Genomic DNA, 13,848 nt, shown 5'->3' on the forward strand with positions numbered 1-13,848 from the left:
ATGAGATGTATTTTGTGTGCTTAGCAGAATATACCTTGCTGCATCTGCTTCCAACTGCTGGTTTTGAAAAACATTTCAGTGTGAGGGAATTGAATTATGGCAGTTTAGAGACTGGGTTACAAGAAATTGGCTGACAGTAACCGCTGGAGAGACTGAAATTATGCTTATTGGCTTTGGCAGGATATATGCAGAGAATGACGCTTCCCATAACTCTCTACTTCTGGTGTGAAAAGCTGCAGGTGGAGAAAAAAATGTAGGTTGAGATATAATGAGCAGGGGCTCCTCTGAGAAAATCTGGTATCAACTGTGATCATGGCTATTTCTCAGTATCAGAGAAATCTTTTCTCACGTTTTCTCATTCTCCAGCATAGTCTGCTAAGACCGTCTAATGTATTGGCGTGCCTTTTCTTTGAATGTGTGCAAAATGAAGCAGTGATATAATTGTCAGTAAGTTTGGTAGTTTGAGTTCTTGTATGATTTCTGTTTTATTCTGTCCTCAACCTGCCGTGAGCCAGGATTTTCCATTCTTGAAGGGGACTGCTGAGAAGAGTAGAGCAAGAGAGAAATCTGTTTATTGCAAGTTCCTGCGACACGTATTTGGGGGGATTACATTTAAGTACATGAGAATTACATGATAGGAAAGCATTTGGGCATGATCATTCTCTTGCTTTGGTTTTGCATTTTCAAATTTCAAGTCTAGTTCATATTGTCTGTACAGTAGGCTTTAGGGAAACTCTAAGTTTAGATTTTTAAGACTTGCACACCACATAATATCCTGACTGGCTATTTAACAACCCGACAGGTTGGTGTTGCTCATAAATAACGGGAAGTGACAACAGAGGTATATTTTGCTTTACTTGCATCTGATCTGTTGAGCAATACATCTCATTGAGTCCATGAGAAAGGCTGCAGGTTTAGTTTCTTTCATGAGCATTCTGAAGGCAGGTTTTTTCAGTCATGTGCTCAGTCTGGTACACCAATTTAGCAGTAATTCTCTGTGACTTTATTCTGTCATTTTATAGACCACTTCTGTCCTGTATATGCTAATGCTTTGTGGTTCAGTGTTGCTTGTGAGGTGCACAGATTATTATGCAGGGCAGGTGCCTTGAAAATTGAATTGTATCATCATTATTGCCTGACTACCTTTTCTAAAGGTAGACAGAATTGTTTTTCAAAAGCCTTGATGTTTGTGAGGAGAGGATTTGAAAAAAGCCCACTTCAGTTAATTATTTGCAGCCTGAAAAATAATGTAGCCTTACAACTGCTCTCTAAGCTTTGTGCCACTCTGTGTTAGGAGCTCCAGGCACTCAATGTAAACTTCTCTGCAGCTCATTCTTTGACAGAGATAACAATTCAGAATTAAAATATTATTCCCATGTTTAGCATTATTATAATACACTTATGGCTAAATATTGTTCTTGCTTCAAAGTTCAAATAAATTTTTTTAATCTTTTTTGATGACTATTGCAGTCTTAGGACAGGTTATGAGAGTTTAAAATTGTCTCACTACTAACAGGTACTGAGGAATGAAGAAATATGGAGCGGTCAAAAAAAAAAAAACCCACCACTGAAGAACTTTGTCTCTTGGTGTTTAGAAAGCAAATGTGCTTATCTTCTTTACCTAAAGCTTGTTTATTTGTCAATGCAGTAAGCTGGAAAAGGTCTAAGTTACATAGGAACTGGATACTCAGCTGGAACACAAATGTGCTTGATGACTGAAGTGCTGAGGGAGACATGGTAAAAACGAAAACTAGAAGGCTAAATTTAGTTTTTTCTATCAACCTTGTACCTCTGAACTAACTGCTTTGGTATATTCAGCTCCTAATCTTGGTAATACTTGTTATCTCTTAATATTAGTTTTAAAACGCCTACATAAAGGAAAAGAGACTCTGCAGTTAGAGGTTATTATCGCAAAGTCACAATGTTCTAAAGTTAAGGGCTGAGATTCAGTAGCTGTGGGTCTTTTGGCACACTGCATAACTACACACATAGAAACAGGATGAGGCAAATTCTGTGTAATCGCATAACCTTAGAAGGATAAGATACAGTAAGAACATGAAGTGGCTTTAGTGCATGCAGAGAGATAATAAAATCAATATGATATTTAAAAGAAAGGTGGTAAAATGTCAGAAAAGAGTGAGGTGATACTTTAGTATGTGTTGAGATGGAGCAGGGGAGAGAGATCTCAACACATACTGAAGTGTCACATATATATCTACCTATCTTCTGCTGGAGGCACTTAGAATCTACTGGATCTTGTGCCTAGTCTCCAAAAAGCAGAGCTGCAATCATCTGGTTAAAAAAGAAAAATGAAAAATCACACAAGTGTAGATAAGCATTTCACTGTCCTCTTGGGAAAGGCAATGCTTCACCTTGTTGAGTTTCCAAGATGACAGAACACAAATGGTGGGAGGACATCCTTTAATGATCTACTGATGTGGTCACTAAAAGAAAGATTTTGATCGTTGAACACACCACTTTGAACAGCTCTGAATCTTGCTGAAGAAATTACCAGCATGTTGCTTTTCTGGGCAATGTAAGTAAATGTCCCAGTGATGTCAAGGGCAAAACAAAAGCTTGTTTCTTTGCTTTTTCTCTTGTGAAATATTTCTTAGATCAGATTTTAACTGATTTTATAACATGTACAAGTTCAAATTTTATTTTTCGCTAGCAAAGTTATTATTAGATAGGGAAGTTCATCATTGATAGACATCTCTAATAAATCTGCACTGTCCTGAGCTGTGTGGAACTTGCTTGTCATTTGGTGTTGGGTTTCTTTATTATTCAGTCTTTCTCAGGCTGGCATTTTGAAGAAGTCTGGACATTGTATGTGGGAATTGAAATAAGCGTAACTCAAAAACTGCACGGAAATAAGGATCCTCAAAAAAATCTTGTGTTCGGCAAATAATTTTCCACAAATGAAGGAAGTAAACTTCAAAGGAGACGGGAAGATAGAATACATGTAGTAGGTTCTACAAACTAATAAAAAGTCCTGTTCGTCATATGTGAAATCCTTCTCAAGTAATATGTAAATTAATCATATAAGTAAATGCATATTGCCTTGAAAGCACTTTCCCTGTGCTTTTTGGTGCTCTTTTAAGCATAAGGATGCAGAATGGCTTCTGTAATTGAATATTTTACATCATTGTAGCCTCTCTAGTCAGTTGGAGAAGAAAACAGCAATATCTGCTCTTAAGTGGCTACATAATATGTAATACAGCCTGCCCTGCTTCAGTGTCTCTGGAATAAAGAACAGCTTTCTTTTTTTGGATGCCTGGGATGTTCTGCTGGGGTCTGTTGTTGCGTTGTCTGTAATTTTATAGAAGTTTTTTCCTTTCTTCATTATGGCATACAAGCAGTACATTGCCTTAGTGGCTCTGTAGTGAGGTTATTTTCACGAAATTGTGTTGGTTTTTATTTTAAAAGATATTTCCATTGTAAAAGGTCTCCTTGGGAGTAGCTTCAGGATTAATTTAGGTAAGTAGCAGTCTGATTCAGTGAAAATTTTGAAATGTATTCCTGCATTATTAACAGGACAGATAAAACATAAAGCATGTAGGCATGGTTTCTCTGTCACGTTTCAGGTATGACTGGGCATGCAATTTTTTCAGTGTTTTCCAGATTAAGTTGAAGAAGAAACCAAGTGACCACCTGGCCACAAAGGTGAGCCAGGCAGGCAATTTAGAATCCATTAGAGAAGCCTGGGTTATCTTCTATTGTGATAGCAAAAATAATTACACGTGCTTTTTCATTTCTTTTGGTTGTTTTTTGTCTCATAAAATTGAAAAAAACACCACAACTCTTAAAATAAAAAATTTGATAGAACCCACAGAAATGCTGCTGTGTGTAATCTGTCAACATTGCTATTTAACTATAAGCCCAGAAAAAGTCTTATAAGGCAGGAGTATGAAACTGTCTAACTGGCAGCCTCAAGGCATGTATATCCTTGTATCCTTATATAACAGCAATGACCTAATTCAGTGGGAATATCTTTTTTTTTTTTTTTTTTAATTTGTATGTTGATAGAGACATTTGTGTTCTTAATGTTATTTGTTTCATGAATAGCTTCCAGAAAACCATAGCATTTACCTAGTTGTGTCTGGTGCAGTAATTAAGATTTCTGTTAGCACACTGTTAACACTGATTTTCGTACACTTGGCATGTCCCCATGATACTACACAGGTACGTTAGGTTGTTTTCTCCTTTACCTTGTCTTGAAATGCTGATGTGCCCCAAACCTGTGGGGGAGGAAGAGCCAGCAACAGAGAAATGCATTTGATCAAGGACAAGGTTTGGGGCTTTTTTTCAGCTGCTAACAGTGGCCAGTCTAAGGTACTCTGCCAGCCCACTGTCCATATCCTACACACTTATTTCTTCAGTTTTGTTGCCATTAAAGAACCTCTTCCCTACACAGGGCTGTGAAATCCTGAATAACGTGTTCTTGAATCCAAAAGAGCGCAAGTTCTTTTTCTCTCTCCTGCAAAATCCCGGTGACTCTGTTATTGGTCTCCTGTTTTCATGCTTGATTACTCTGTTCTTCCAGAGCATCTGTGACTTGAGCTGTACAACCTGCTAAGTCCGACCTAATGTCCTGGAACTCTCTAACTGCAGCACTGTCATTTAGGTTTTTATGATAATCTGGAAGAGGGTAAGGGAGCTCCACTACTGTTCCTATATTTCAAATTTGCTCCTTCTTTATTACATTATTCATCTGGCATCAATGTATATACAGTATTCTTTCTCCTCCTGTTTGGTTATAAGCTCCTTTGTGTCTTTCCATTTTTACAAATTACTTGTAATTAGTCGATAAAATTATTTAAAAGCTTGATGTATTTAGCAATCTCAGAGGTCAGGATGTTGTACCAACGAGAGATTAAATAAAAGTTCATTTTATCTCACGTAACTACAGTACAATTTAAAAGAAGATAAATGGCCTCGTTATAGTTGTAAATGTTTTTTTGCAACATGCTTTCTAAATATAAGAAATTCTGTGGGAAAGACCGTGTAGCATCTTGTGCTGTCTTCCTTTTGTTAAAAAAGAAAAAATACTCTCTGTTACTGAATTCCTGGCACTAACCTCTGCAGTCTAGTAAGTTCTGGTTTAAGCTATAAAATATTATCAGTATCCTTTAAAGTAAAAACTGAGCAGAACAAGTTAGTTTTTTTCTTCTTAGTAAAACATGCCTTGAAAACTGATAATGAGCAAAATAGGAAATTTGATTCCAGTCCCCACTGAAGTTAAATAGGAACATGAGATCACCTCTAGCTTTCCAGACTCTTTCCTTAATATTGTAAAGTTGCAATCATAATTCTGAGAGGGCTTTGTTGAAGTAGGAACTGCACAATAGATCACAAGATACAGGTTTAGGAAGCTGTAATGTAAAATTCAGCTCAGTGGGCTTATGGGAACTTACATGAGAAAAGAATTTGATTTTTAAAACATACCATAATGACGTCATCAAGAGGTTAGTCCTCTTGAAGTACCTTGAAAATTCTTTTGATTATGTGATGGTAGAGCATCTACCAAATGCTTATTCTATCTTTCAGTTCTATAGACGTGATCATATGTATATTCATTACTAAATTAACATGATGAAAAATTACTTGCTTCATAAACAGGTCCTTTTGTATTATTTCAATAATACTATTTGTATTATTGAAGTGGTATAATAAGGATGATTCTACATACCATGACCTAATAAGCTTTTAAAAACAGTATCAGTAGTGTAGTTCTGGAACTGCTATTAAATCTAATAGCATTAATAGAGAAATGTAACTAGTGGAGGTGTAGGATGCAATAGTTCTAATCATAATCTTTTTTTTCTGTATGTGTCATTAGATATATAGTGATGCTCCCACATGTTCTGTATTGCAGCAACTAATCATAAAAATAAGATTTATAAGACTGTTTAGGAGATACATACACTAAACATCAGAGACATAACAAATTATATTTTTCATATATGCCATTTCTCTGGCACTCCAACTCCCTGATCAAGTCTGTTTATATATGATTCTGATTTTGTTTGTTTTCTGCTAGGAATGCAATTCCCTAACATGTATCTGCACTTATTATTTCTTTCTACTAGATTCAGGAGAGGGTGTTAACACCTTCTATTGTTAGTAAGACAATATTCAGATGAAATCCCAGTTTAGTGATTAGGAAAAATAAATCACTGCAAATAGCCCTCAATATTATGGCAGTAAAGCAACACGAAGAAAGTAGTCTCTTTTGGGTGTATAGTTATCATGCTCTGAAGTAGTTCATATGGTCAGATGACATGGCACCACAAAATATTTTTATATTCGTGTTTGCTAAAATGCTGGAACATTTTGAAAATCAGTTTGTGTTTGGGAAGACCTGTTATAACACAATGCTGTTACATCTATACTCACCATTTATTCTGGGGAGGATTTATGTTTGGGTTTGATTATTTTTTTTTGTGAGATGAATTTCAGGATGGGGATATAATTTGTTGTCAGAGGGACTTAATGCCAAGACAGCAGAGGTGTCAGCTTTGAGCATGCTTATGTGTGTTACCAAAAAAACCCCAGGAACAGGCCTTTAGTCGTCTTCTATTGTAGTTTCAGTATAAGGAGGCTCCTAGATGGCAGTCATTGAGCAACTAAGGGACAATCACATTACTGATGGAGCATAAACTGGGGCTTTCTGGATTTCCACATGCTCTTCTCTTCGTTGACAAAATTGCTGTCCCAGTGCCAGAGAGCAGCTTTAGCAGTCAAATTCAGAAGCTTCCCAAGTAGATGCAGTTTTAGAACTGTTCAGAGCACATATGGACTAAGCTAATTCCCTGAACACTGCTGTCAAAACAAGTAACTTATTAAAAATAAATTCCAACTGTTTGTTAAATGTAGCACTTGTATTAAGAAAGAGGATATCTTACTCAAATTCTCAGCAGTTATCTTTATTAACTTCTAGCTGTGAAACAGTGAATGTTACATATCTTCTCTCCTGTCTTTCTTCAAGAGTGTTTTTTATATATGTATGATTATGTATTACCTTTAGCCGTATAATTTTGTGATTGTTCATCTCCTGTGCTAATGAACTTGACTTTTACAGGCTTTTGACTGGTTTCTCTTTTCCTCATTTAAAAAATGGGAAAAAAAAAACCCAAGAGCTAAAATGTTCCCAGATTGTTATTCAAAGAAAATTCTACTCCCATCTTCATCTTAGTTTTCTAGTAAGTACATAATAAATTCAGCTCTCTTTGGGCTGGTGCAAAGAGTTATTAAAGCAGTGCTCCTTGTTCTGCTCAAGCCCAGGTATGATGTGTAGGTATTACACAATCCACTTAAAAGAGATTAGCACGTGCACAAGTTATTGGTGCAGACTATGCTATTTTGGTAAATTTCTCTCTATATTACCAGTTTCAGGATTCTTTGTTTCTGTGATACTATAACTGAAATGAAATCAACTGAGACATCTTAGAAGTGGCACTCATTAAAAAGAGCCACACCTAAGAAGGATGCTTATTTGGCAGTGGTTTGCAGAATACTCACTAGCAGATCATTCTGTAATTTTTGAAGCTTTATCCTTCCATGTTTATACACTTGTTCCCATGGAGTTTTCTTTTTTCCCTGACTATTCCCTATGCTTTCCATGAACCAACTTACCCAAAATTCAGTAGGAAAAGCTCTTTTGTTTTTGCTATGAACTTTCTTTTTAGCCAGTAACTCTGCTAACCACACTCCAAGATCTTTTTCATGTTTAGAAATGGCGCCCACTATTACATAAAAATTAAAAACCTATTATAAACCCCTACTGGATATAATTTAAATACTTTTTGTGTTTCAGATACAAAATAAAACTGTTCCAATGGTTGCTAGTTACTCCTTTGGTTTTACTTTAAAATCAAAATATTTCTGTGCACTTTGTCCCTGCTTTCATCTGTGGCAGAGTGGCAACTTGACAGAACAACATGAAGAAACTTCTGTAACACCTTTCCGCAGCCTAGCTGGCTTCAAAATCCAGAGGGGATTTTATCCTGTGTAAGAGTTACCTCCTTAGAAAAGTATATGAAATGGTCACATGCACGCTGCGTTACACTAATCATTATTTATGTCCATGCATTTTCCTTCCTTGATGGAAAAGTCCCCATTAATTGCCAGAGTACCACTACAGTGCTCTTAATGTGGAAGGGACAAAACACAATTGGAACTGCCAAATTAAAAGCCCTCTGTCTTTAGTGAATATTTCAAATATCAGGAAGAGTACCAGGCTTCTCATGTGAGTTTATCTCATTGTTATAGCTGCTAAAAAAAGAATAGTGATTTTCAATTAATTAAATTTTAATTTCTCACCAACTTGGATTTTACGCCTTACTTAGCTATGCCTAAGTAAAAGGGCAGACTGACGTAGCAAACGGGTCATCAACCAGGTAAGGCACTGCTGATCTTAATCTCAGCGTAAGAGATGGCTGCATATTGGCATTTGCAAATATTTCAGTACTGGACTGCACATACTTTGACAAAGCCAATATATATTCTTCAACAAGAACGTCTGGTACAAAACAGAGTTAAAGGTTTTTCCATTAATATCTTCAGGATTTTGGGAGATTTTGATGGCCTCGTGACAAGAAGCAGTCTTTGGAAGCTCAAGTGCAGCTGTGCTATTGGTCAAAAAGAAATTAAAAAATCTTCCATAATTTACAATACAATGTATTGGTGGATTCTTTAGAGATTGATATTAATCCTAAACATACACAGTTGGTAGATTTGTTAGTGTAATGGACGTGAGTTGTTGGAAAATTATATTGGGCCTTTTCTTCATAAAATCAATTTAAAAGCAAGAGCAAAGTTTCTGGAGTGATATGATTTTCTCCAGTTTCAAGCAGAACTATTATGATAATGCTTTGGTTTAACCAGTCACAAATATATTGTATTAGTCTCATCTCTGATCATGTGGTTGAAGCTTGATTTAATTTTTCTGTCTTCAGTGTGTGCAGCTGAAAAAGAACAAAATCAGTTGAAGAGTGGCTTAGTTCGGGGAATACAGGAGGTAGCTCTGTTTAGTTTTAAGGAAGTGAATTGGCATCTAAGACATTAATGTTCAATATGTGTAAATTTAAAATATATGGCTTGGAAAGAAAGGTGTTACTGCACTTTAATGAACTTAAATTGCTCAGTTCTACCCTTTTCTCTTTGACCTAGTTGTTGGTCTCCCTTGCAGCTAGGTGTTTTGCTTTGTAGTCTTGTATAGCTCTCAATCCCATCTGTTTGTTTTTTTTTTTTTTTTTTTCTGCTGTTAATTACTTCATCTCTGGGCAGGGGATTAGCTCCAGCTCATCCTAGTCATTGTATCACTTCCTTCAAGTTCGCAGTTTGCTTTCCAGCCCTTTTAAATACAAGTGGCTGGCCAAACTTCACAACATGGAATAAACCGGGGATATTTTTAATCTTATTCTCTGCCTGCATTTGGTATGTGTGGAATACTGACTGCCTGATCTTTAACATGGGAATGAGTGCACTGGGACACTTGGCAGGACGAGCCAAGCTTTGCCAGCTTGACTGACCATCTGGTTTAGTGGCAACAGGGAAATTTAATAGCACTTCTAATAAGAAATTAGTGAAGTAAGCAGCATCAGGATACTTGGGATTCTCAGTGGATATCTTACCTACCAGGGCAAGGAGTTCCTTTTGGCCTCTGAGACCAGTCTAGAAACTACATAAAGTAATTGTACATAAAGTAATTGTAGTGAAGCAATTAGTGGATTGCAGAGAAGAAGGGAAGAGATGGGGCATGGAGATGCATAGATCCCTAAAGGCAAGGGTGGAAGATTTCATCTGATACAGCAGAGCTGAGGTTGGGAGTATGGACAGCAGTGGTTGAGCAAGGAGATGAAAGCTGATATTTTTGGTAACAGCTCTGGACAAGCTAGTTCAGCTTTCAAGCAGTGATTCCCTTCTCACTTCATACTAAATAATGTTAGCTGTAATTTATTTGTACATAAACCTTGAGGATGAGCACAATGTTAATACTCTGGGAAAAGCAGTAAATTATACAACTGTGAGCACAGACTTAAGCATGAGTTTAAATCAATTACAGCAGATTGTTCATCCTAGCCAGAAACTGTAGTAGAAGTTCTGGAGTGGGTTTATGGCACAAAACCAACCATTCAATGAAACCCACCATCAGCAAAAACATTACAAAGCATGAAAAAAAATCTTTTTGGAATATTGCTGGGAGCAAATCAACACAAAGGTAAAAAAAAAAAAGTAAATAAAAATAGATGGAAAAGGATATATTCTAAAAAAACCATGCTTCTTTTCTCATACCATAAACAATTGTCATATTGCATTTATCTCTGTCTGAAAAATGCTTAAATAAAGTAATTTTTAAATTGCCTTGATTGTTGAACTTGTAACGTGTATTTAAATCTTACAGCAGCTGCTATTACTATTTCATTTTGTTATAATTGTCCTATATTATTCCATCTGATGGTCTGTGGGTTTAATAGTTGTATATCCTTTTGACTAAATTATATCAATGTAATGAAAACAGTAGAACAAGCTAAACCAGCCCAGCATGTTTTCAGAGATCAAAAGCTGTCAGTAAGATACAGAAACAGGATGCCTAAGCTTCTGTTCAGTCAGCTCTAAAAGACAAGACAGAACCCATGAACTATATGAATGTATAAATGGAAAAATAAAAACTCAGACCTACTAAGAGCAGATGAATCTGTTACTGTAAATCAGCTCTTAGTAAGGTGCGCTGATTGACAAGCTACAAGTCTGTGTAGATTAGGAGCTACTTCCCATTTCAGATGTACTCTACTCATCTGATGAGTACTCTAGGTTGTTGCATAGCAGCCTATTCTAATGTTTACATTTTTGCACTTTTATAGCTAGAAACAGTACATTTTAGGACAGCCCATGCATTGGCAGTGACATCTATTTCGAGAGAAGAAACAGAACTACTACATTAGCAGGTCAATTCAAATTCTGCTCATTTTTTCATTTCAGAGTGCTGTTGCTTCGTGTTTGCATAGTATGATAAAGATGTTTCTGGTAACCTCTACATATGCCACAGTTCTCGAGGTTTAATGTGGTTTTCTGAGGAACTGTGACTTCAAACCACTGTTGTTCTTCATGGCCTCACTGACCATCTTCTATACTTTACTCTTGTAGTAATTATGTTGCTCTTTAGCTTATGACACTAAACAGGTGTCATGACTCAGTAATTCTGTGAAGATAAAATTTTGGGAGGCCTTCTCAATTACATGCTTGTGCTAAAACATAAATATTGATCATTTTTTAACATTAGATTGAAACAGTTGATGGGTTAACTCTTCTTTAACAACATTAATGATAACATATTTATCACTGTTCCTCCAGAAAGATTTTTGTTTGTTTTTCAATAACAAAAAAAAAAGAGAACTGTTTGGTCTGTAGAAATTCTTGGTTACCCTTTTTATGTGCAGTGTTTTTAAAGTTACTGTCACTGACGTATGATGAGTTTTGAAACTTCTGGCTCAACTTGAAAGGGAGTTCAGAGGTAAATCTAATCTTTGTAGCATGGTAGCTTCATACACCACAAAAATGTTGGATCTTCTGGATAAGATTCTCTGCTCAATACAGAGAACTGTGCATTAATCTCATGTAAACCATCTTTAGTGAGTATAATGTTACGGATGGGGAGAGTGGTGCTATGTAAGGGCGTCCTCTTACCCTCAAAGAATTATTAGGGGAAGGAAAATGAGCATTTAAGACATCAAGTATTCTGCTAAAAAAGGGATATAAAAATAATATATCAACTTTGGCCTTCAGAAGTCTTTGAATTATTAGGAATTATTAATGCTTTTTTTTGTCTGCTTTTTAATGATGTACATGTGGTTCTGTATTTACACTCAGGCTCTGTGTTGGTAAAGCACTCTGTTAATGAGAGTAAACATCACTTAAGTGCCTACATGAAACAAATGTCCTCCTTAGTCTTTCCAGAAGTACACCTGCATGAAGATTGCCCACCCTACAGTCACTGAAATAGTTCTACTAGATTAGAATTGAAGTGTAGCTGCATTATGTTACTTCTGTTGCTGTTTGTTTTTGCAGTGTGTTTGCTTTATTTATTCTTGTGGTGCTAGTATTACTTGAAGTTTCTACGGCAACCTGTCACCATATGCTATTATAAAGTATGCTGGGATTTAGTTGCTAGGTGTTGAAGTTTGTCATCTTACTCATATGACCCTAATGTTTTTCAGATGCTTCTTTTCCTGTACATGTTGCGTCCCCAGCTAATATGCACTTTAACAACAGTGGAAACGATTCCGCGTTCTTTCTGCTTGATCTTAGAAAGCCCTATTTGTTTTACAGAATACACCTATGATCGCTTTTGATGTACTTCATATATACTCAACCAAAACATCATTTCTTTTACCTTAGACACTGTTTTGCAGTGTTTATACTAAAACCAGCCAGCATTATAGTTCATTTAAATTTTATATTAACTATGCTTTTTTAAAGTGGACAGGGAATTGAAGTGTCCTGAGACACTTTTTCCTCTGTCTCATTTTCAGTTGACTACCTATTTACTCATGTTCCTCTTCCCGATATAAGTGCAATGTTCATCCTGTTGATTTCCTTATTTCTTTGCACATTTTTTTGAAAGGTTGCCAGCCAATTGATTAATTCAAAAAATGGAGTTCAGTGTGGTTTCTGTTCCAGATTCTTTTACATTTAAATGGAAATTAGCATTTTTAAGTTGGAAAACTTAAATTTTTATTAGATCTCTTCATAGTAGTGCAGTGTATTCCAAATTATTTCTGTTAATTTTTCTGTTAATATTGTCTCATCAGTCAAGTGTTTACTTCAATACATTTATTTTTTATACATTTGACCTAGTTCTAATCAACCTTCTCTGCTGTATTCACAGGATAAATCCTAACAAGCCTAAGCACAGCTGAAATGACTTGTTAAGATTCTATCTGAAGAACTTGGCTTACTCTGCCACAACCCTTTTAATACTATTCGATCCCTATGTACGATGCTTTACTTAATGAAATTAATTTTTTAATCATAAGCATTAGACTATACTGTGTTTGTAGGCCGTGCTCGACCGAATTTCTTCTGTCCATCTAGTGAGCATACAGTCTGCATTCAAAGTGTAATAGATTGTTCTTGTGCAGAACTTACTGTGTTCTCAAGGAGATCATGCTCTTTGTACATTCTAGTAAGAGGTACTTAAACAGCATAGGGGAATTTAAGCAAATACACAGATACTTGTATATTTGATCACAGCTCTTTACAGACCTATGTTACACTTAAGTTCTACCAGGGAGAATGGTAATGCTGAGAGTGCATGAGTACTTCAAACATCTGGGGCTGCATCTGAGAAGTGAATCTTTATTGCTGGTATTTGGGGAATAGGAGGGAGGGGCAAGCTTTTAACCTATAAAGAATCTAGCAGTTAATTTCTAATAGTTGAGATCACTAGCAAAAAAAAATATTAAAGATCAAACAGTATTTCTGTACTTTCCTGCTTTACAGTTTTAATGGAAATGATGGAGGAAGTTTTTGTAGCAAACTAGCTTTACTGTCACCTTCTTTTTTATGTATCATTCAGTCCCACTGATGTAAATTTGACAGGTTTGGTGCGAGGTACTGGCCAGCAATATGTGATCTTTGCTTATGGCTTTTTGCAGTAATCAAGGAATATCATCTGTTAATTTTAAAATCACCATCTACAGTTACTAAAACCAGGCATTCATTCTGTACCATAATCCCAGATATAGCTAGAAACATTTTAGAAGTTGGTTTGAACAAAAGAAATAACCTTCTTAAAGTCTTTATGCCTTTAAGCAACATAATAAATTGATTCAATATGAAGAACTG

General features: G+C 35.9%; 2 protein-coding genes across 3 annotated transcripts in view; one reads left to right on the forward strand and one right to left on the reverse strand.

Moving 5' to 3' along the window:
* The window catches only part of DOCK2 (dedicator of cytokinesis 2), a 193,714-nt gene that overhangs the window by 103,579 nt on the left and 76,287 nt on the right, over window positions 1-13,848 (forward strand). The gene's annotated exons all lie outside the window — the stretch shown is intronic.
* Window positions 1-13,848, reverse strand: part of INSYN2B (inhibitory synaptic factor family member 2B) — a 37,597-nt gene that overhangs the window by 23,280 nt on the left and 469 nt on the right. The window lies entirely within an intron of this gene.

The sequence above is a fragment of the Tyto alba genome, unplaced genomic scaffold (genome assembly GCF_018691265.1).
Source record: "Tyto alba isolate M040663 unplaced genomic scaffold, T.alba_DEE_v4.0 Super-Scaffold_17, whole genome shotgun sequence".
Classification (NCBI taxonomy): domain Eukaryota; kingdom Metazoa; phylum Chordata; class Aves; order Strigiformes; family Tytonidae; genus Tyto; species Tyto alba.